This window comes from Peromyscus leucopus, chromosome 16_21 (genome assembly GCF_004664715.2).
Source record: "Peromyscus leucopus breed LL Stock chromosome 16_21, UCI_PerLeu_2.1, whole genome shotgun sequence".
Classification (NCBI taxonomy): domain Eukaryota; kingdom Metazoa; phylum Chordata; class Mammalia; order Rodentia; family Cricetidae; genus Peromyscus; species Peromyscus leucopus.
The window spans coordinates 3060223-3083366 of NC_051084.1; positions in this window are offsets into that span (position 1 = coordinate 3060223).

The window sequence follows — 23144 nt, forward strand, 5'->3', positions numbered from 1 at the left end:
CTGCCAGTATTTAGTCCTAGGGAAAGGAAGAGCTACTTGTAGGAAACAATAACTGGTCCTAACACTGAATAGGGACAATTATGCCATTCCTAACTGACAATATATAATAAATTATTACTATGGTTGATAAAATAAATACCAAGTGATGCTATAACAACCCATATAACATATTTTCATAGGGAAAACTTTTTTGTCTCACCCACAGAAATCAGCATGGATATTGCTTGATCAGCTGATTCTTTGCCTCAGCATGACTAAAATCTCTGGCTAACTGGTGATACTTTCATTCACAATGTGCGGTCTTTTACAGAAAGAATAGGGACACAATAGGTGCTGGCTAATGGGGACATAAAATAACTTTTGTTCTTGTTGTATTGGCCATACTAGTTTTTGGCCCCACCCAGGCCAAAGGACTAAAAACCATAGCCATCCCCAGTATCCACTAAGAAGTAAACTATTGGAGGAACATAGGCCTACTAGTTGGGTGCAGAGTCTGTAGCCATTATCTCATTTTAAGCTATGGGATAGTGACTATTACTTCCACATTTTTTCCCTGAGTAGAGATACATAAAAGGTTATAGATCCACTGAGTGTCACACAGAGAAGTAGTTTTGTCCATACAAATGGTTATTGATCACCGTCTTCTACTAGCCCCTGAGCTACAGGATCTGACATTAGATCAAGACTAGACAGAGCAGCCTAGAATGTCTTTCTCCTGGGGTTTTCAATAGCTAAGTAAATTTGGGAAGTTGCGAAGTTACTCTGTGTTTTTGCATGTCATTTTCCCCCTGAGAAATGAGACCATCTGATCATCAAGTTCTCTTCCAGCTTGAAATTCCATTTAATGTCATCAAATTTTTAAAAAGAATATATGTCTATTGGAGAATTCCTTTTGTGTGGCGTATAGCTGTCCTCATAGGGGGCAGGGGATACTGGAGTGATGCTCCATTCGAATTGTGTCCATATGGGATCCTCAGCACCTTCCTTGTTCCTTCAGCCTCTGTTCCCTTTGAAGAAGTCCCCATCTGGGAGCACACCCCACTGTCAAAGCAGCTGATTCCTGTTGGTTTAGGAAAGCATCCAGCGAGGCTTGTGTTCAACAGCCCCTTGTCTTTCTTCCGGATCACGCTGGGAATGTAACCTGCCAAATCGCTTTCACCCTAAACTCACCATGAAATGCCTGACCGGGCTGCAGAGCAGTTTAGTTAATAAAGTAGGAGACTGCTAAGGGGAAAGAGGTTATTTTTGCTGCTCGGGAATTCTGTGTGCCAAGAGCCAGCCCCTTCTGGCTCCCTCGGGGAACTGAGGTTTTCAGGTTTAAAGGCAAAAGACTGCAATGGCCCACAGCCAGCTTCCTGAAAAGGGGATGAAAGACCTCATCCGAGTTTATCACCTCTTGCAAAGTAAATTTCTCTCTCTCTCTCTCTCTCTCTCTCTCTCTCTCTCTCTCTCTCTCTCTCTCTCTCTCACACACACACACACACACACACACACACACAGGATGCTTTCTGTTCACAAGAATCAAGAACAGTGGCAGAAAAAAAAATTGTCAGACATGATAAAATATTACCAGGACAAGACTGTGACCTTTGGAAGTCTATGGCCGGAGGGACTCTGGCCTTGATATGGGTGAAGAATTTCCACAATTATTTTTTTTATCAGTTTTTCATAATAAGTTAAGTGCTGCAGGTGCTGAGGGTGACTGGGGACAGAGTCAGAACCAGACAGAGAAATGTCTGTCCATGTGTCTGATGTAAGCCCAGGTGGTCTAAGACCTATTTCCCATCCATCTCCTAACAACTTTATTTAGGACCCCCAGCCTTTCTTCCACCTGCCATGCCTCATAATGGAAAGCTTTGCCAGCCTTTCTATATTTCTTTGCAAAGCCAATGTCTAGCTATAACAGGACTTTTTCACCTTGTGGGTCTGTTGCACTCAGCCTTATTAACTTGGGTCTTACATCTTCGTTTTATTTTACCTATCTGCTTTAATTTTACCTGCCCTAGGGGCCTTTTTCTGGTTACCCAGCCAAGTTGGTGTCTATTATTCCTTATTTTCTACTCTGTCACCCACTTCCATGCACTGTCAGGAGTTATGAAAACCTGAAACTGCTCATTTCTCTGTTTTGTTCCTTCCTGGACTCTAGTAGAACGTTGCCCCTTTCCTTTCTAATTGGCAAAAGGTAATAACTCAGGCTGAGATGAAGCCCATCCATACCACTGCTATTCTATTGAAAAGAGGTCTAAATTATAGCCCAAACAAGGTTCCAGAGGGAATGGATGCCACAAACCAGGTACTGGAGGGTTAGGAGATGTAGATTAGTGAGAATTCCGACTTGGTCCTTGAAGACTGAGTTTTTCCATGGGGATGGTAGACTTGAGTGACCAAGACGATTTTGGAAAATTGAAGCACAGTGTATAGAGATGAAGAAGGAAAAAGGGACCAGAAAACGGCACAGGAAAGTCTGATAGGAAATGTATGATGGAAGGTGAGGAGACTCTCATTTATCCCCAACACTTAAAATACAGCAACACAGACAAGACAAGGCTGTCCCTGCAGCTATCAGCAGGACAGCATTGCTTCTGGTGGAAGGTGTCTCCCTGGTGTGCTCCAGAGGAAGATGGAAGCAGGTAACTAGAGTAGATCCCTTCCCCTCGTCATTGTTCCCTCCATGACCTCAAACCAATCCGTGTTTGATTTGGATCCCTTCAAACACCTTGGAAAGGAAAAGACAAAGTGGCAGGGCATTGTTATTTTACTCTTTGACAAGGACATCCGAATAGGCTTTTTAAAGGAGAAGGTCGTTCATATTTAAGAAGATGGCATGTGCCTGAAGAGAAGAGGGAGCTAGCCCTCTGTCAGAAACAACTGCCTACATGTCTGCAGGAGCAACAGGCACAGCAGCTGTTGGAGCGACACACACCCTTTCTTTCCCAAGGGGTGGAAGTGGTAGAATAGGAATCTATACAAAATCACCATCTAAAGAGTCAAGTGGAGTTTCCGGGATTGCACCTGGCAATCATTCACTACCTGCTAACATCGGTGGGTGAGACTCCTGTTCCTACTAAATCCATCTAGTCAAACTAGTTTGCTTCACATTTGCATGCAGAGAGTTTGTGTGGGGGAGAGGGAGGGAACCAGCTCAGGTGCTGGAGGAGGTTTGCGGAGGTCTCACTCAGCCCCGGGCCCACTTCTTGGTTATGTTCTCTTTTTCAGTTACGTAATTTTGGCCAAGTTACCAGATGCTGCTGCGCTCCCGTGTCTCTGCAAAACTGGATTAATAATTCCTGTCACAAGTAATTATTCTAAGTGCTAAGGAGACAATGCACACAAGGTGCTGGTGGTTGCATCTGAACTTCAGCATACATCAACAGAACTTAGGGTGTTATTATTGTTACTACTTGCTTCCCCCACTGTCACTACAGTGACTTCTGCACACATTTATTAGACTCTAAACTGAGCAGGAAAAAAATCTATGCCTACATTTTTAATAAACTTCCATGGAAGTATAATGAATGCTATACAAACATTCCTTGATGGGCATTTATAAAATACTTTATTATGAATGCAATATTTTAATTTATTAGCATTTTCTTAATAATATGATTGCTAAATTATTTAAGAATCACTGGGCTAAACTAATTTTTTCTGTTGTATTTATTTTTCTAGGGATCTCAATCTCCCTCTGGAGAAAAGGGGAGATACAAGGAAACAGTATTTTTATATGGTTGAGAGTAAGAAATTGGGGATGAGACAGGGTTGGATTAGAGCCCTGCTGTGCAGTTCCCTACTTGCAGGCTTTCACCTATATAAAAGGAGATAAAACTTACAGTAATAACAATTATAACAATAACAGGTCTATAATGCTAAGCTCTCCACCTATTATTTTGTGATTCACACAAGCACCTTGTGGGTGAGATGTTATAATCATGTGTAAGGCAAGATCAACATACCAGATGACATCAGTCATGTGCTTGGTTCATAGAAAAGGCTCTGTGACAAACAGTGCCATCTTCCTGTCCCTGCCTCTATTTACTGGACACAGATGCAGATAGGTTCTAGCTATGTATGTGCCTGCTGAGGGGCTGGACCAGATTTTCAGGTTAATCAGCCGGCTGTCAGGCCCCTGCCCTTTTTGTTTCCATAGATGGCAGTGGTAAGTAAGACTTGTTGCATTTCACAACCCCTCTCTCTCTCTTCTCAGCTCACAAGCATTGCCTCCTGGTTGATTTGGAGTCTGGTAGAATGAGTCAGCCCATCACATGCCTGCTGTCAGGGTCATTGTTCAGGTGAGAGATACAAATGCTGCTTGTGACCAGCATATCGAGTGTTGCTTGGACCAGCAGGTTCTGCTTTTTCACTCCATGGATGTGATCTGCTCTTTCACTTCCGAGAGAGCCAGCATTGTCTTTTCAGCAGGTTCCTTGTAGCTTGCTGAGGACTGACACTAGCTGGAGATCTCCTTGAAGCTACCCTGCCTCGGTTTTAGAGCACCCAGTGCAGAGCACTATTGAGAGCCGAGAGCTGAGTCACAAGCAGCTCAGTGCCAGAGATGTGCTCGGCTTTTCTGATGCAAGAAGAAGCAAGTTTCCATGCCTGCTGAAATGTCACTCTCCTAGCTAAGGCCAACAACATAAACCTGTTTAGCCTGGGAGAGAGGGGGAAGGAAGGTTTTCAACTCTTCGATGAAATCTGAGTCTTCCAGGTAAGGGTCAAATAGCTGGCAAGAGAGCAAAGAAGTCTCTTCTGGAAATCTACTTTCCTGCCTCTTGTTCTGATGTGGCTCCTCACTTATGAACTGGGTGATTTCACCTCAAGCAAAAGGCTTTCTCTCCATATCCATCCGGCCTGTACCAGTCAATTGTGAGTGACTTTGCCTGACTCACCAGGTTTGGGGGCACTCAAATATCTACAAGGGAGTGTATTCCCCCCTTCTGACTTCACCCCAGATTGTGCTAAGTGCTTTCACTGTATAATTTTAAAGGTCAGGTAACTCTCCTTCTTAAAACCCTTCACTTAAATTTTGTGATTAATTGCACATATTGTATCTGTCATCCTTCCTAAGACAAGAGAGCTGTGTGTGTGTGGGGGGGGGGGTCAGGCTTATTCTCCACTTTGGTCTGGTGGAGGATCTGCAGCAAGTTAAGTCATCTGTTTTACTGAGTTATTAAACTGCAATTAAAACAAAAAACAAAACAAAACAAACAAACAAACAAACAAAAAAAAACAACTTTCAATTGCTTTTACCTGTCCCTGAATCAGCTTTGCCCCTCTCCAGACCACATAGCTCGGAGGTGATAAAGGAATAGAGTTTGAATCATCTCATCATTCCAGTTCCTGACCTTTTGCAGTCTCGTCTTTTCTCCTTGTGACTCACCCCACCCTGTGAGCTTCATTAGCTGGCATTAGGACACTGTGCTACTGAGAATCTTTTTGTCCTTTCACACGTGATTTACCCCTGCCTGAAAGTCCCCTCTGCTTGTGCTCTCCCTGCCAAACTGCTGTATACTAAGCTGGTGTAGGAAGCCTTCTTGGAAATCAGGCCCACTCCTCTAAGTACAGCTGACCCCTCCTTTCTTTGGATCCACGGCTCAGTGCTTCGCTTCTTAATAGTCACTTATGTATTTTTTTTATCCCTCACTAACATAGTAGCAACTTCAGGAGGAAGGAGGGTAGGTGGGGATGAAGTCAGTGGGAAGTGTGTGAGGGCAGAATCCACCATAGGTCCTTAGCTTTCATAGATGCAGGAAGGAAGCCAATAGGAAGAGTGGAAAGCACACTGCAAGAAGAATCCTTGTCTCCAGCCCAGGGAAAACGTGTCAGGGCAGGTGAGCAGCAGGAACTGCGGCAGTGTCCCGAAATAGACCGCACACCAGGTGAGAGGAGCACACGGGCATTCAATACCAGGGGCTGGCACGGAGCCCACAGGCAGGCACAGATCCAAATGAGGCTTGAATTCCCTCTGTAAGCAAACAGCAGGCGGGGAGCAGGCTCTCCTGCTAATTTTGTGCGGATCAATGCCTTCTGTGCTGGAGATGGCCTAAATCAGCCCGAGGAGACATCCTGGCCCCCTGCTGAATCAGCTGGGGACTTGGTGGCACTGCAGGCATACAACTTGGGCTTCGCTTCTGATTTGGAGAATTGATTATCCAGCCCGCAAAACATCCACCTGAAGTTTCAAAAGGACATTTCAAAGTAGGAAACACAAACTAACTGCATCAGAGAAAGCTGCTGGGCTTTGTAGTCAGACAAATGTGAGCCCCCTGGTTTACTCTTCTGTAAAATGGGAATAATTATGATACCTGCCTTATATCTCACTGAGTATTATGTGTTGTGCTATTGACAAATCCATGTTTATTGCCTAGCAGAGAACAGAAGCCTACAAGAAGGAGTAATTTATGCTCTGACGGACATTTGGCAAGGTCTAAAGATTGTTTTCTTGTTTGCTTTCTCTCTGTTCCATGTTTTATTTGGGAAGGTTCTACTGTGACCATTTCACAAAATGCACATAGTATTTTGATATATTCTCCTTTCATTGTCCTCACTTATTAAGATCCCCTTCCTTATCTTTAATAAACTTCTTCCTCCTCTTTCCATGTTCTTTTCATGTTCTATACATGAGGGAAAAAATAAACCATCAATGCTTGTCTTTATAGAAGCCTGATTGCCACAAATAGGAGATATATTGCTGGCATCTGGCAGGTTGGAGGCAAGGATACGGAAGAACTAACCAATATCTTATAGTGTACAAGACAGATCTAAGAATCATCCAGCCCCAAATGTCAACAATGCTGTGGCTGAGAAAATCTGCCTGAGAGAAGCTTTGCCATCTGGAGACACTAAACACAGTAGCTTTTAACTTATAATTATTATCTCTTTCCACTTATATGTACTGAGTATATACTTAGAAAATCAGGAAGAAACCAGGGCACACCGAGGTGGCTGTAATTTCTCTAATGCTCCTCTCATTGAGGGGTGGGACCTTTCTTGTCTCTCCCTGAAGCAATAGGAGCTCTGCAGCTGCTCTGACTAATAAGACATGACATAGTCATGTGATGCCTACAGTTTATGGCATGAGCCGTTTCAATGCTTGCCTTTTGGAGCACCTCTGAGAACCCTGAGCTACCATGCTCATTGTAACATCACCATATTGAAGATTCCTTTAAAAATAAATTGTATTAAAAATTTATATGCTATATCACATTCATATTTACCCCAGCTTCTCTCCTTAAATCCTCTCAGATTCACCCCAACTTTTCTACCCCCAAACTTTGTATCATATTTTATTTTTTAAATTTAACAATCTACCAACTCAAATTTGTGCTCTTTAGCCTGGCAATGGTGGTGCACACCTTTAATCCCAGCACTCGGGAGGCAGAGCCAGGCAGATCTCTGTGAGTTCGAGGCCAGCCTGGGCTACCAAGTGAGTCCCAGGAAAGGCACAAAGCTACACAGAGAAATCCTGTCTCAAAAAACCAAAAAGAAAAAAAAAATTGTGCTCTCTATATACTTCTGAATGTAGAGTCATCTGCTGTAGCATGGTTGATGTGATTGGACCATAGCCTTAAAAAACAACAGCAAAAAAAAAAAAAAAAATCTGCTTCTCCCTCCTCCAGAAGACATGGTTCCTCGATTAAAGTTCATGAAATCCTTCCTACTCCATTCTAGAACATGACTACCTTGATCTTGTGCAGACAACCACAGATGTTATGAATTCATGAGTGCAGCGGTCCTGTGATTTCTAGAAGATACAGTTTCATTCTGGTCCTCTCTGATTTCTAAATCTTAACAATCTTTATAACTTCTCTTCTGTGAAAACTCATCAACAGTCTTCCACAGCTTGTGACCCCTATGAACTGTAGTAATGACATGGTTCGTAAGACATGGTTACGATAGTGGCATGAATGTTACAGGGTTAGCCAACCACTCTCTGAAAGAATTTTAAGGTCCACCTAACAGGAGGAAACACATGCCTTGCACTGTGAATCTGACCAAGAACCATGGTTGGGGAGCTCACAAACTCCAATACTGAAGCTACTACTACTATTTTTCTAAATGGACATAGCATCAAACTTCCCTCTAAATTCGTATCTCTCTACCTGTAGATTAGTACAGCTCACAAGACTCTTCATTAATGAACTTTTTTTGTGAAGTGGATAATAGTTAATAAAAAAAACCCTCACAAATAGTCAAAGTACAGAGAATGTGACTGTAGAGTGTTCAGTCACAAATGGGACATATTGGAGATTCTGGTAAGTAAGTATGGACAGTTCTAACTGACAGTTCTGGCCACTGCTGCCAAGCCATGAGCCACATGAACGGAAACCTGTGAGTCACCTTGCTTAATACTCTAGTTCCCAGCTTAATCCATTTGCACGAAAATGACATGATTTTATTTTCCTTTAAACTTGAATAAAGTTTCATTGAATATGCACAAAATAACATTTACATTATTTTAGATGTGTTGGTCATCTAGGCTGGTTCTATTTCTATGTTATTGTGAATACAGCAGCAATAAACATAGATGCACAAATATCCCTGTGGTAAGATATGGGGGTCCTTTTGGTGTATGCCAAGGAGTGGTAGAGCTGGGTCACATGGTCTCTTTTTAACTTGTGGAGAATCCTCCATACTGATCTCTGAGCTGGCCATACTAGGCTGCACTCCTAACAGCAAGCAGTGAATAATGTTTCCTCTTATTCCACATCCTCTCCATCATTTGACACCAGATTCCTTGATGACAGTCATTCTGAATGTGATGAAGTGATACCCAAGGTAGTTTTAATGTGCATCTCTACATGGAATAATTTGGATTATTCAATGAAGAAATACATATGAACTTGTTGAATTCCTGTATTGACATAGTTGGAATTTGTTAATTTTTTTGTTGTCGTTGAACTTTTGCCTTCTCAGAGAGGTTAGGATGTAAAGTAAGAACTTACATTTTGGGGAAATGACTCATGAGAGATTAAAATAATAAATTATTATAATGTTGAGTTGTTCCTTCTAGTCTGGCAGACAGCACTGTGATTTGCCATTGTTCTGGAGTGGGATGGAGGTGAGTAACAATTCTGCCTGGTGAATAGTCTCAGGTGACTAAAGATATGTTCACAGGTTAGGGCATTCTGAGAAATATTTCTATCAAAGTACATATGGGGCATCAATGACAGGGAAATAAAGGATAACTGAGTATTACATTGGATGTAATACTCATAATAAACTCTTCGAAAATCCTCTGATTCTGAGAGAAAAGAGTCTTAAAAAAAATCAGCAGCTAACCCACATGTTAGCTGTGAGTGACAATCTTGGTTCCAGCTCAAGGGCTGCATCTGTAACATTTGAACAGTGGGAAGGTACTTGTATCTGGGGAGAAAGTGGTGACACACCCTCAGAGTCTAAGCAACCTTGTTATAACACTCCTCTGAAAAGAGCAGCACTTCCTTGCCGTAAGAGGATGGAGCCAGGAGTCTTCTATTGCAGCAATGTTGTCTGAGCAGTGTTATCCCTGGAGGGAGTCTATGAAAGTGGAAGATCTGGACGGAGTATTTGTAACAATGTCCTCCTGATAGAGGGCCTGAAGTAGTGGGAAATTATCTGTGGGATTCACAGGGAGCCCATGATAGAGAGAGGAACCTTGGAAGGAAGCAATCATTTTAGAAACTTAAAACAAAACAAAACAAAACAAAACTGGAGGTAGGCAATTGATTGAATATAATAAGCCCACAAAATTTGTGTTCAAAGCTGATGAAATTTGATGGTATTTGACTTAGAGAAAAATAAAATAACCTTGAACTGTGAATTCGTCATCCAAAGATTTTAATTTGTATGATCACAATGTGCCTGGCTAAAGGAGCCATTTTAAAATGTTTCATACTGAGGGTCCTGCATGTTCATTCAAATTCTGTTCCTCTTGTCTTCTGAAAGTAACAGATCATCTGTGAATGTAGGTAGATGATGACTCCAAGGTTCTCTAGAGAGTTTGTGGTGGCTCATAAACTCACCCATTAGGAATTTACTCTTTATGTATAACCTCCAATGTGGTGATTTGGATATGAAACACCACACTCCACCCCACCCTGCAAAAAATGCACACGCAAGTTGGTATGTGAATGCTTGGCACCATTTTGGGAGATTTAGGTTACTTCAAGAAGTAAGACCAAATTGTGGAATTAAGTATTAAGGGTATGCCTTTGAAGGTTCTGTCTGATACCTAGTAGCTTCCTTATTCTCTGATTTCTGGCCTGCATGTGGTTAACTACTTGAGGTCTCTACCATGATGGGCCAATACACCGAAAACAGTGAGCAAGTAAAAATGTTTCCTCTGTTAAGTCACTCATTGTCAGTTATTTGGTCATAGCCATGCATGAAACAACTAATGCATCTACTCCACATTCACAGGTTAAAGTCTTTACTCAATGTAATCAGAAGTCAAGTGCTCTGGGGGTATACTCGGGGATGGTAGAGACACTGGGAATGGGAGCTGAGGTCAGGGATGTGGCTGCTTCTCTACTTCTCATTTGAAGATACAGAAAGAAGTTGACAATCTGCTAGTTCACTGAAGACCCTCTCAGGACCCCAATTTGCTCATGCCCTGCTCTTTTGATGATTCAAAGTTTTCAGAAATCTGAGAAATTAGTTTTTGTTATATGTAAGGCAGCAATCCATGGTATTTTGATCTATCTACCCTGACATGTTGTGCTCATCTTCATCTCATCATAGAGAAGTCTCTCCTGGAGACTGCCCATTTTCTTTATCCTGGTTAGATAAGGAGCAAAGTATACTTTGAGGATACAGCTTGGAACTTTTAATAAATAGCATAAGTATTAAATCTAAGTGCTATAATTTAACAATTTATGACCTTGGGGAGTTCAATAGAACTTTCTGAAACTTGCTTTCTTTTGTGAAATGAGGACAATGAAGCTTTTCCAGGAAATGTGAGAGAGATGGATGCAAAAATGTTCTGCAGAATCATTTGCATATTCCTTGGATTGATGCTTCATTATCAGCTGCTCTAGTCCAACTTGAAAGGATCCACCCGGTATTCAACAACTCTCTGAAAGTCAGAATTACAATGACTCCTGAATCCATATACTTTCAAGAATGATGCTGAGAAAACTTGAGCTAGAAACTCCAAGATGTTGGATAACATAAAAAAAGAAGACGAATGGAGCTGTGGTGGTCTGGACCTGGGTGGCTTAATCATTATGGGTTAACAAAGGAAGAGAAAAATAAGAGATGAAGAAGCTGTGTATGTATGTCTTTTTAGAATGTTCAAGGACATAATCTGACTTTGTGAGATATGAACAGCAGAAATGACTACTGTTGTCCCAAGTTGACAGGTAAAAGTACTAATCCTGAGAGATGGCCTATGTTTAATACCTGCTTAATACCCAGATGTTTGAGCCTAATAACACCCACCCAAATGTGGACCATCCGTGTTTTGTTTCCTGAACCTTAAAGTACTGGCATAAGTATAAAGTCAGAGAAACCAACTAGTGTCTTGTACTATGACAAATTAATTCAAAAACTCACAAAGACGATTTCATTTCATCCTTACAATCCTTCAAAACTGATTTAATTTTTTTATTTTATTTAATACTTCTAAAATGCTTGAAAAGTGATGATCACTTCTTGTTTATTGCCAAAACTGAAGAACAATGATGCGAACTGTGGGCAGGTTATGCAGCAAGGAAGTAGCAAGTCCAGGACTTGGACCTGGTCTTGTGTCCTTCCTTCCAGCTGCCCTCCTGCATCCCAGCAGCCAGCACATGCCAGCAGTGTCAATGCATATTTAAAATGACCTTGCCTCCCAGAGTCTCCGTAATAAAATGACAAGGCTTCTCAGCAGAAAGACACTTCACATAATGACAAGTCTTACTCCCACTGGCATTTCTTTTTGCTCTGTTAACTTAGTTCTCGGGGACAGAAAAGAAAAGGTTGCAATCAGCAATTTTGCCACAGGAGTGGAACCCGCACCCTTAGCCAGCTGTGACCAAATGATCCATTATTCATGTGCCACACGGGCCTCTTCATTCTTCACCTGCCTGAGACTGCCTCTCATTTCCATCCGTCCTTTCAGAAATGTTCAGAATGTTACCACGCGGAGCAAGCCTAGGTCTAGTTCTGCCTAACAAACCCTCCTTGTTTGACTCCAGTCTGATGTGGAGGGAGGAAATTTTGTCTATTTCAATGTCACCTGAAAGATCTCCTCTACTATTGTTAGCTAAAGATATTTCACTGTAGTCCAAAAAGTTGAGAATTTTGTTGTGTGACTTGGCTTGCAGGCATATAAAAGAAAAAGCTAGCGAAGGTAAGGGTAGGCAGTTCTCAACTCCAACTGAGCTGGCTGAGGTGACTTTTTGAAGATGTGGCATTCATGGGAGGAAAACAAGGTGAAGTTCCTCTCTGAAAAAAAAAAAAAAAAGATCCCAGGTAACAGTAAATATAGAGGCTATTCCCTCCATGCCTAAAGCCATGTGGATTAACAAAATCTCTTTCAGCTGAGAGGTTTGATAGGCTCGGGCAAGAGAGAGTGATTTCATCAAGTATAGATTGTTTGTAAGGTTCCGATGCAGGGCCCTGCACCACTCTGTCCTCTTTGATCCCCTGGCAATCATTTCCAAAGAAGGCTTTACTGTAGGTTATCTGGGTGAAGTTCTTTGAGTAAGGCCTCACAGCTAATAAATAGAATATACATCAGAACTCCGAACTCAAAGTCTTGCTGGCTTTTTCTACAAATGTGGCCATCGTGGCTGGCAGATACTTGAAAATGGGTTTTATGATATTTTGCATAAAAAGTACTAGCTGTGTTTCGCTTTGTTTTTGTCATTGGGATCTCTTACCACATGGAACATTCATAGGAGCTGCTCAGGTCAATATTTTTAGTAATCAAGAAGAATAAGGACTGTGATGATAAGTTTGTTTGCTTCAAAACAGGTGACCTTTGAGTCTAATGCCTGAGTGCCTGGATGCTTAATCACCGCTGGTAGACAGTTTAGGAGCTCTGTCAGAAGCTCTCATAGATCGTTTTAAATGTGTGGAGACAAGCCAAGGCTCGTGTGGTCTCAGAAAGTGATGTAAAGAGGATGCAGGAGTAAGCAGTGGTACCAGGAATACAGAATAGGAAGACGAAGGGAGAGTACTTCAACAATGGTTTGCTGTCATTGCGTGTTAATGAAAATACTTGTTTCTAATCACATATATGTTTCTTCAGCCCTGATTTCTTCATAGGAATAGGCACCAAACAAGCCAGTGTGCAAAGCTTTTTTCTTACTGCATGTAAAATTTAAATGTATAACCACATGTAAGTATTTGAATTTAATTTTATGTACATTTGTATATATTTATGTACATATGTATATACACATAAATATAAACATTCTATAATTAGCCACATATACATGTATTTGCACTTGTACAGTTGGGATGGTGATGGTGTGACTTTTCTCAAGCAATACTTCAGTAATATTTCTGGGTGTTAAGTTGAAGAACCCATTAAGTTATTGCTAAGAGATAAGAGCTGAATCACTCGGATTTAACCATTGCTTTAATCCCCGCTTTTGGTAGCTTGAGTGGAACAAGAGTGTTGGTCTCCCGGGACAGCTCTTATTTGGTAATGCCTTTACACAACAAATAGTTAACATCCCATCAGAATTTTCCTGGCTCATCTTGTTAAAGATTAATGGTGAATCCAGAATGGAGGTTTCAGATCTTGCATGGATCTGTAGTTCTGTTGTTTGTTTGACAAGAACTTCAGTGTTCAGGGTAAGCTAATATGAACATACCTCAACAATAATTGATTTTTAGCAACATAGTAATGCAAGTAGAAAGTTCTGCCACTGATCAGATAATTGTGAGTACAGGCATGGTTCAGCTACCTACTTTTCTAGCCATCTTTAGTGAATTAATCTTCTACGCGTAATACTGTATTCATTGACATGTGAATAATTACACTCTCTTGTGGTGTGATGGTGAAGAAGTGTATATATAGCACATGACAGTTTCTTACCTGTGGAAGGCAGTTAATTAATTATACATATTTATCTGCCTATGTTTCTGTCACTTATCAGTCATCTGTCTACTTATCACCTATAATATACAAACCTCACAGTTATGGTTGGCTAAGAGTCTATCTGTTCTGGTTCTCAGAAAACTGAAGTAATAATATCACAATTATTAAGTCAAAAAGTTTAAGCATGATAGGTGCAGGTAGGTAGATGTGAATAGGCAAAATTATATTGTTTTAAATACTTATTTGACATTGGAAAATTCAAAGATAGACTCTCCACAGCACGTGTTATTAAAAGCATCATAGACAGGCTGAGGAGATGACTCAGTGGATAAGAGTACTTCCTATACAAACAGAGGCCTGAGTTCAAATCAGCAGCACCCATGCAAAAAGCTGAGCATGACTTTGGGAGACAGGGATGGGAGGATCAATGCAGCTTGCTAGATAGGAACCTAACTCTAAGTTTGATGACAGACTTTGTCCTAAGGGAGCGAGGTGGAGTGTGATGGATCATGACATCTAACATCTCCCTCTGGCCGTACCCTCCCCCAACCACATGCACACACACCATAAAAACATGCAAACAAATAAATAAAAATATCATAGAGTTTAAACATAATGCAAGATGAAAAACAGAATTGTATCTACTTCCTAGATTAGTATTTAAAAACATTTGCCTATAATTTCCAAAATTTTAGCTTATACATAACTATTCATTGATCTCTAAAGAGATACCAATAATGAGGTTGTCAGATTGATCAACAGAAAACAATAATGATGCTAATTGTTACTATAAGAAAATGTTTTTTTTTTTTTTGGTTTTTCGAGACAGGGTTTCTCTGTGTAGCTTTGCGCCTTTCCTGGGACTCACTTGGTAGCCCAGGCTGGCCTTGAACTCACAGAGATTCGCCTGGCTCTGCCTCCCGAGTGCTGGGATTAAAGGCGTGCGCCACCACCGCCCGGCTTAAGAAAATGTTTTAAAAGCATATAAAATGGAGTTATCCATAACAATTGTTGAGTCATTTAAAATGCCCTGTGAAGGTACATGACAGGGTTTTATTGACTGAATCTGAATCTGGGTTCTGTTGTACACATGGCCAATGTTTTCCTCTAATTCTATCTATCTATCTATCTATCTATCTATCTATCTATCTATCTATCTATCTAATTCTATCAATATCTCTTATGTATTGAATGCTTCCTTTGCTTATTCACTCATTCATTCATTGAACTTTTACTGAGATTTTTAGTACAGAACAGGCATTGTACTAGGTTCTGGAGGCATAATGGAAATGAAGATAATGTTTATTAATAAACGTGTTGTCTAGTGTACCAGAGTGGGAAGACTATATCAAATATATATGCAATTATAGTATGGTTTCTTGCAGGCAAAACTGTTGAGAAGCTAGTTTGCCCAATCATGGAGTCTGAGGAACATTCCTAACAGGAGCTAGGACATTTCTAGATGAAATTGCATGTCAATAGCATGGAAAAACACTTAAGGTGTAAGAGTGAGACACATTTCCAAAACAAAAGCAATCCAACATTGGCATATTAGATAGTAGATATAAAGATGAAGATGAACATTCTTTTGGTGAAGGAGAAATTGCATCCCTATCAGAGTGATATGTGGTAACTTTTACTGTAGTGATGTGTGAAAAGAGAGAATGGCAAGGAGACATCACAGAGAAGTCAACTTCTCTCCTGTGTGACTTATGCTAAGTTCCCTGAAGCCAGGAGCTCTGTCTTTTTAGACGTGTGTATTATCCTTTTCCCCAATATGGTAGCACGTGTTCAGTGAACTTTGAATACATTTCCAATTTAATGTTACCTATTTAAAAGACACCTGGGAGGTCAGAAGAGAGGCTAGTGAGATGGAATGAAAGTGAGGTATGGCAGAAATGGTCTAGGTTAACAGGAGGCTTTTGCCCTGCTACCGCTCTGGTTATTAGTTGGGATGTGTTTTTGTGAATTTGTCTTTATATTCATATTTAATATCAGTCACCTATTGAACAGAGAGATCATAGCCCATGTCCTTGCCCTTGCAGATGTCTGCATAGAGCTAGGAGACAGAGACATATGCAGATTATTAGATCAGTGTGGTGTGAGAAACTGTTAGCACATGACACTAAGAAACAAGGATATGAAAGCAATGCTCCCTGGAGTTGAAAGGCAGTGCTAGAAGCTGTCCTCTGCTTGTCTTTCAGTTCCACCAATTCCTCTTCTAGAGTCCTCTTAGAGTCCTTTATGCTGTTGTCACATTTTCCACCAAGTTCCATGTGATTAATACCCAAATCTCTTTCCCCAGCACAGCCTCTTCCTACAGCTTCATCCATACAGATCTAATTCTTCTGTGACCATCTCCACCTAATATCTTGCTGATACTTCTAACCTGATTTCATCACTGCTGAGCTCATCTTCTCCTTGGAAAATGTGTTCATTGTCCTTTTTCCTATTTGGCTAACAGCTCCCTGCTAAACCCAATAACTTTGGGAGCGCTTTGGCTCAGCATTTCCTTCCTCCACCCCTGCATCCAGCTGTTCCGGCTGATCACCCATTTGCAATGTGTCTCAATTCTCAATTCTACCTGCATGACCCTATTTCAGATACTTTTCCTTCTCGTAGAGGTAAGAGATGTTCAGCTGTAAGATAAACAATATGAAGGTGGCTGTGTAGATGGTGAACTGTTTGCTATACAAAAACACCAAATCCTGAGTTCATTCCTCAGCACCCACATAAAAAGCCACATACAACACTATACACTTGTAATCCCAGTGTTGGAGAAGTGGAAACAAGAGAATCCTTATGTCTTGTGCTGGCCAATTAGTGTAGCCAATTCAACGAAGTCCACGTTCTGTGAGAGTAAGGCAGAGAGCAGTGAGGACCATATCAGACATCAACTTCTGGCCTCCACATATGGAAGGATTGGGAGAAACTGGTGCCTAGGCTTACAGAGGCCATAATTTTATGGGTACAAAGTATGGCTTTGGGCCATTGAGACTTTTTTTTTTAACTGAGACAAGGTTTCTCTGTATAACAGCCCTGGCTGTTCTAGAACTCACTCTGTGGACCAGGCTGGCCTCAAATTCACAGAGATCTGCGAATTCACAGAGATCTGCCTGTATCTGGCTCCAGAATGCTGGGATTAAAGGCACATGGCATCACCACCAGACAGATTTATTTTTATTTATTTTTTATTTTATGTGCATTGGCTTTTGCCATGGGTGTTAGGTTCCCTGGAACTGGAGTTACACATAGTTGTGAGCTGCTATGAGGGTTTTGGGAATTGAACCCCAGTCCTTTGGAAGAGGAAGAGAAGTCAGTGCTCTTAACCACTGAGTCATTTCTTTAGCCCCTTTACAAGACCTTTTTTTATTAAGAATTTTTTTATTCATTTTACATACCAAAGATCCCACTCTTCTCCCCTCCTGCCCCTCCAGCTTCCCCCTCCCAACCCATTCCACATTCCCTCCTACAAGAAGGTAAGACCTCCAATGAGAAGTTATATTTAGTAGAGACAGGCCCAATCCCCTACCCCTGCCTCAAGGCTGTGCAAGGTGTACCATCACAGAAGTGGGCTCCAAAAGGCCTGCTCATGCACCAGGTATGGATTCTGATCCTACACCAGAGGGACCCTTAAGCAGATCAAGCTACACAACTGTCTCACTTATCAGAGGGCCTAGTCCAGTTCCATGCAGGCTCCACAGCTGTTGATCCAAAGTTCATGTGTACCCACTAGTAGGTTTCCCCATCATGATCTTGATGTCCCATGCTCATAGAATCCCTCTTCTGTGGTGGTACTGTGTTCCCCAAAATATTGTGTACCCTAATAAATTTATCTGGGGTCAGAGAACAGAACAGCCACTAGATACAGAGGCTAGAAAATGGTGGCACTCATGCCTTTAATCCTAGCATTCCAGAGGAAGAAATCCATGTGTTCAAGGACACAGCCAAGCATGGTGACTCATGCCTTTACTTTCAGAAAGCAAGCCTTTAATCCCAGGGAGTGGTGGAAGAAAGCAGAAAGGTATATAATGCCTGAGGACCAGAAACTAGAAGCATTTGGCTGGTTAAGCTTTTAGCTGGTTAAGCTTTTAGGCTTCTAGCAGCACAGTTCAGCTGAGAGCCATTTTGGATGAGGACTCATAGGTGAGGAAACAAGACCAGCTGAGGATCCAGCGAGGTGAGGTAGCTGTGACTTGTTCTGGTTCTCTGATCTTCCAGTTCACCCCAATACCTGGCTCAAGTTTGATTTTATTGATAAGAACTTTTAAGATTCATGTATCCTCTTCTCTCTCTTTGACTGGACTCCTGCTTTTTAGAAGCCTCCCTGGGTCATTCAAGCATGTAGTAAGGTCAGGGGTCCCTGACACATGCAGAGAAGATTCCCTTCTCTCTTCTTTAATAGGCACTCTCAGCACTGCTACTCTTGCTGGAAGAGGAGAAAAAAAATTCACTTGCACATTCACATGGTTCCAGGACTCCAAAGATGTAAAAACAAAACTTAAAGGGAAAGTGAATAAACACAAAATGTGTGAAGTACAAGAAAAAAAAAAAAAAAAAAAAACACTTCTGATACCATGGCAATCAGCTTTCTCCAGTCTGAAGGACAAATCTGTCATCACAGCACAGTAGCCTTGGCATCTGTTTGAAAAGAATATCTTCCTCTCGGACTTGCTTTTCCACTTCCGATTTTTCTTTCCTTCAATCAATCTCAGACAACATTGTTGCTATTTTTTTTTTTGAAAAACAGCTGTGAATGTATCACTCTCCATAAAAATTCTTTCAATTCCTTTTTTGTTTAAGAAGGAAAAAAAAACCTCCAAAGTTCTTTCTTAACTGTGTATAGTTTACCATCTCATTCTACCAACTACATTTCTCTTGCATGTACTCCTGCCTTTCAGGAGCTTGCTTATGCTAGTCCTTCCTATTCTACACCTACCACCCATCTCATCTTCATCTTTTATGTTCACACACTCTCTGTTGCACACAGCTTTTCATGGACATTTTGGAAAGTCTTTTTCATCCTCTTAAGTACCATGATCTTTCTTTAGTTTACAAAACGCGTCTATTATCAATAAAAAAAATTTCATATACTATTGTTTGGTTCATAAAATTACTCATTTCAGCTATTGAATATATGGTGCAGACCCATTGAGAGAGCTTTGTTTTAGGAAGAAACACAGACCACAGCTCCAGAGACGCTAGCTAACAAGAAGAACCCTAACAGGGACACATGGATCACCCTGGGAAGGGGAAATAGATGAGATCTCCATGAGTAAACTGGGAGTCATGGAGCAATAGAGGGTAGGGGATGCAGGATGACAACATAAGGGAATGGGATTGTCTAGCTGGAATAGGGATGGAATTCAGGGGAGAGCAATGAAAGAGATATCATCATAGAGGGAGACATTATGGGGATAGGGAGAAGCTAGGTGCTAGGAAAGTTCCCAGGAACCTACAAAAATGGACCCAGCAATAGTGGAGAGGGTGCCTGAACTGGCTTATTCCAGTAATCAGATTGATGAATACCTTAACTGTCATCAAGCCTTCATCCAGTAACTGATGGAAGCAGATGCAGAGATCTACAGTCAAGCACCAGAAGTCCAGTCTAAGAGAGGGCAGAGAGACTCTATGAGTAAGGGGCGTCAAGATCATGATGTAGAAACCTACAGAGAAATCCAAACCAAACCAGTGGGAAATCATGAACTTTAGATAAACAGCTGTGGAGACTGCATGAGATTGGACTATGCCCTCTGATAAGTGAGACAGTTGTGTAACTTGATCTGCTTAAGGGGCCCCCTGGCAGTAGCATCAGGATCCATCCTTGGCGCACAAGCTGGTTTTTTGGAGCACACTACCTATGGGAGGATACCTTGCATATCCTTGATGCAGGGGGAGGGGCTTGGACCTGCCTCAACTGAATGTACCAGACTCTGCTGACTTCTCACAGGAGGCCTTACCTTGTCTGAGGAGGGAATGGGAAGTGAGTTGGGAGAGAAAGGCTGGGGGTCAGGAGGAGGGAAGAGAGAGAGATCTGTGGTTGGTATGTAAAATGAATAAAAAATTTCTTAATTAAAAAAAAAGAAAAAAGAAAAAAAAAAAGAAATGGCTCCTGTCACAAAGAAAGATTTGACATGATATAAGGATTGTAAACAATTGGGATGATTATTTTAATGCTATTTGAGAAGGTTTATTGGGGGGGATTAAATGATTAAGGACACTTTAAGTGAGACAAGTAGTTGAGTTAGAGAGGATGAGGCCCTCTGTTTTAAAGAAGTGGCCTTAGAAGTAAGTGAGCTAATGAAAAAGAAGCACTTGGTTTCAGTAAGATAAAAACGATTCAGAAGAAATGGGCCAGTGATTGGAGTATTCTGTTGACAGGAGAGTTTAGAAAGTGAGCCATCTAACAAGTTGCAATTCTGGCTGTAACTCTGTCTCCTGTTGCAAGGATTTTTTTTTCTGTTGTTCAATAGAAGTGAACACTCCCATTCAGTTTTGTTTCTTGCTAAGAACAGTGTTGGTAAGGACTTACTACTGGCCAGATTGTGGTTTGAATGGGGGCTGTAATAGCGAATATGTCACCAGTTGAACCCTTCATGTTGATAATGTCAGGAAAACTGTAGTCCCTGGCTTAGCACTACTTTTTGTTTCATCCAATAAAACCAGTGATTATTTTTCCTGCTCTTACCTTTTAGGGTTCATTCCTGAGGAATATGAACTCCTCAAAGTGATAAGGGTAAGAGAAGGCAGAAATCGGTGGCACCAAGGATACTTCAGTTTTGCAAATGTGTCTATGAAGAAAAGGTGGTCCCCATGTTTTTGGGGCTTCTGTTTTTTTTTTTAAAGAGATGTAAGTTTTTGTATGGGATCTCTGCTTTACTTAATTTTTATTTTATGGTTCCAATGGACTTTCTCCATGTTGCTAAAATCTGGTTGACATAAACCACAACATTGCTTATTGCTGGAACCAGTCTTGAGTCTCTCAGATTGTGAGTTCCATTTTGAAACAAAATCCTTAAAAAGATCTCCATAGATGGATTTCATTTGATTTTATTAACTAAACATTAGAGAATTCTTGGTAACATCAAGTACAAATAAAATCTGAAGAATGAGATCTTCTCACATTGTAATTTACAGAGAGCTAAAATAATGGGCATTCAAAATGAAATAAATGTCTAACTTTGAATTTAGTTTATTTCCAGACATATCCAAAATCTTCACCCAGCTGTGATGGTTCCTCCGTTTCATTTTTCTATTGCAAATCAGAAAATTAAAAACAAAATTCAACAGAAGGAAGAGAAAAATTGGCAGCTTCTATGTTTACTGATGTCCCGAAGTCTTTGACACCTAGGGGATCTATCCAACAGAGGGTGAGAAGTAGAATTGTTTATCTCCTGTCAAACTGTTTGCTTTTACTTTAGTTTTTTCTTTTCCTTTATAAAATCAAGGCATTTTATATCTAGTGAGCCCCTGCTTTATATCAAATTGTCAACAGTATTTTGGGTATGGTATGCACTTACTAAGACATGGAAAGACTGAAAGCTGAGCTGGTGCGGACTAAACGAGGAGTAAATGTTCTTGAAGGCACTGCCTTCCAAGAAAAGGCTGAACTGAATGCTGGGGAAGTCTGCATGTTGGAATCCATGTCCAGTGGGAGTCTAAGAGTTAGATCATGGAGCAGCTGGTGGGACAGGTATTTAGGGAAGTAAGTAAGGGATGGCATTTGAGACAGAGGAGCTTAGCTCAGTACAGAAAGAGGTAATGGCTCAGGCATATTTTTTGCTGGAGAGCAATCAGGAATAGGAAGTTGAGGAGGACCAGGTCCTGTATAGATTGATAGTTTATTCTCAAAGACAATGATATGTGATTAGTTCTATGGTGAAAAATAGGACCCAATTGATATATATTATAGGAGAGGAGGACATTTTGGGCTATTGGAATTGTTTTACTTGTTATTCTATTGGTGTGAAGAGACATCATGACCAAGGCAACTTATACAGGAAAGCATTTGATTGGGGGCTTGTTTATATTTTAGGAGGGTTAGTTCATGATCATCATGACAGTACTAGAGCAGTAGCTGAGAGCTTAATTATACTTTATCAACAATATGGAGGCAGAGAGAGAGAGAGAGAGAGAGAGAGAGAGAGAGAGAGAGAGAGAGAGAGAGAGAAAAGAGAAAGGGAGGGGAGGGGCCTCTGGACCTGATGTAGGTTTCTGAAACTTCAAAGCCCACCCCAAGGACACACTTCCTTCAACAAAGCCACACCTTTGTTCCTTCCAAAACTTTTCTACTGACTAGGGACCAAACATTCAAACATATGAGCCTATGGGGCCAATCTCATTCAAATCACCACAGAAGCTAAACACTATGTAAATCAGAGTTGTTCGTCAGTAAAATTTAGAGTTCACCAAAGATCACAGGACCCTAGTACAACCTTCAGTGCATTTGGTATCTAGAAAAGCATTTATCAATTTTATCCATCAGGGAAAAGCTAATTAAAATTGCTTTGCGATACTATCTCACCCAGTCAGAATGAGTACTATCAAGAAAATAAACAGCAAGAAATACTGACAAAGATGTGGGAAAAAAAGAGTCATGTATTCACTGCTGACAGGAACGTAAATTAATATATCCATTATAGAATCAGTATGAGAAAATGGTGTAATTATTATCATTTCAAAAGATAAATATTTTTATAAAAGTTAAAATTAGAACCACCACATGACCCAACTATAACATTTATGAGCATATAATCAAAGGATTTCAAGTCAACATGTCACAGGAATTCTTGCACATCTATGCTTATGGCTCACTGACATTGACAATGGCAAATGTGTGAAACCAACCTAGTTGTTCAGCAAGAGATGTATTCAAAAGGTAAATGTGGTACAAGTACAATGCAACCTTGTTGAGGCACAATGAAGAATGAAGTCCTGGCTTCAGGGAAGTAGATAGAGCTAGAGATCATGATAAGAGAAATAAGGAAGATTCTGGCTAATGACACATCTTCTCTAATTGAAATACAGATAAAATTTATATATGTAGAATAAAAGTATTATGGGGGGACTGTGAAAGAGAAGGAGTAGGACTAAAGGAGAGGAAAGGAGAAGCTAGAGAAGATAATGAAATATG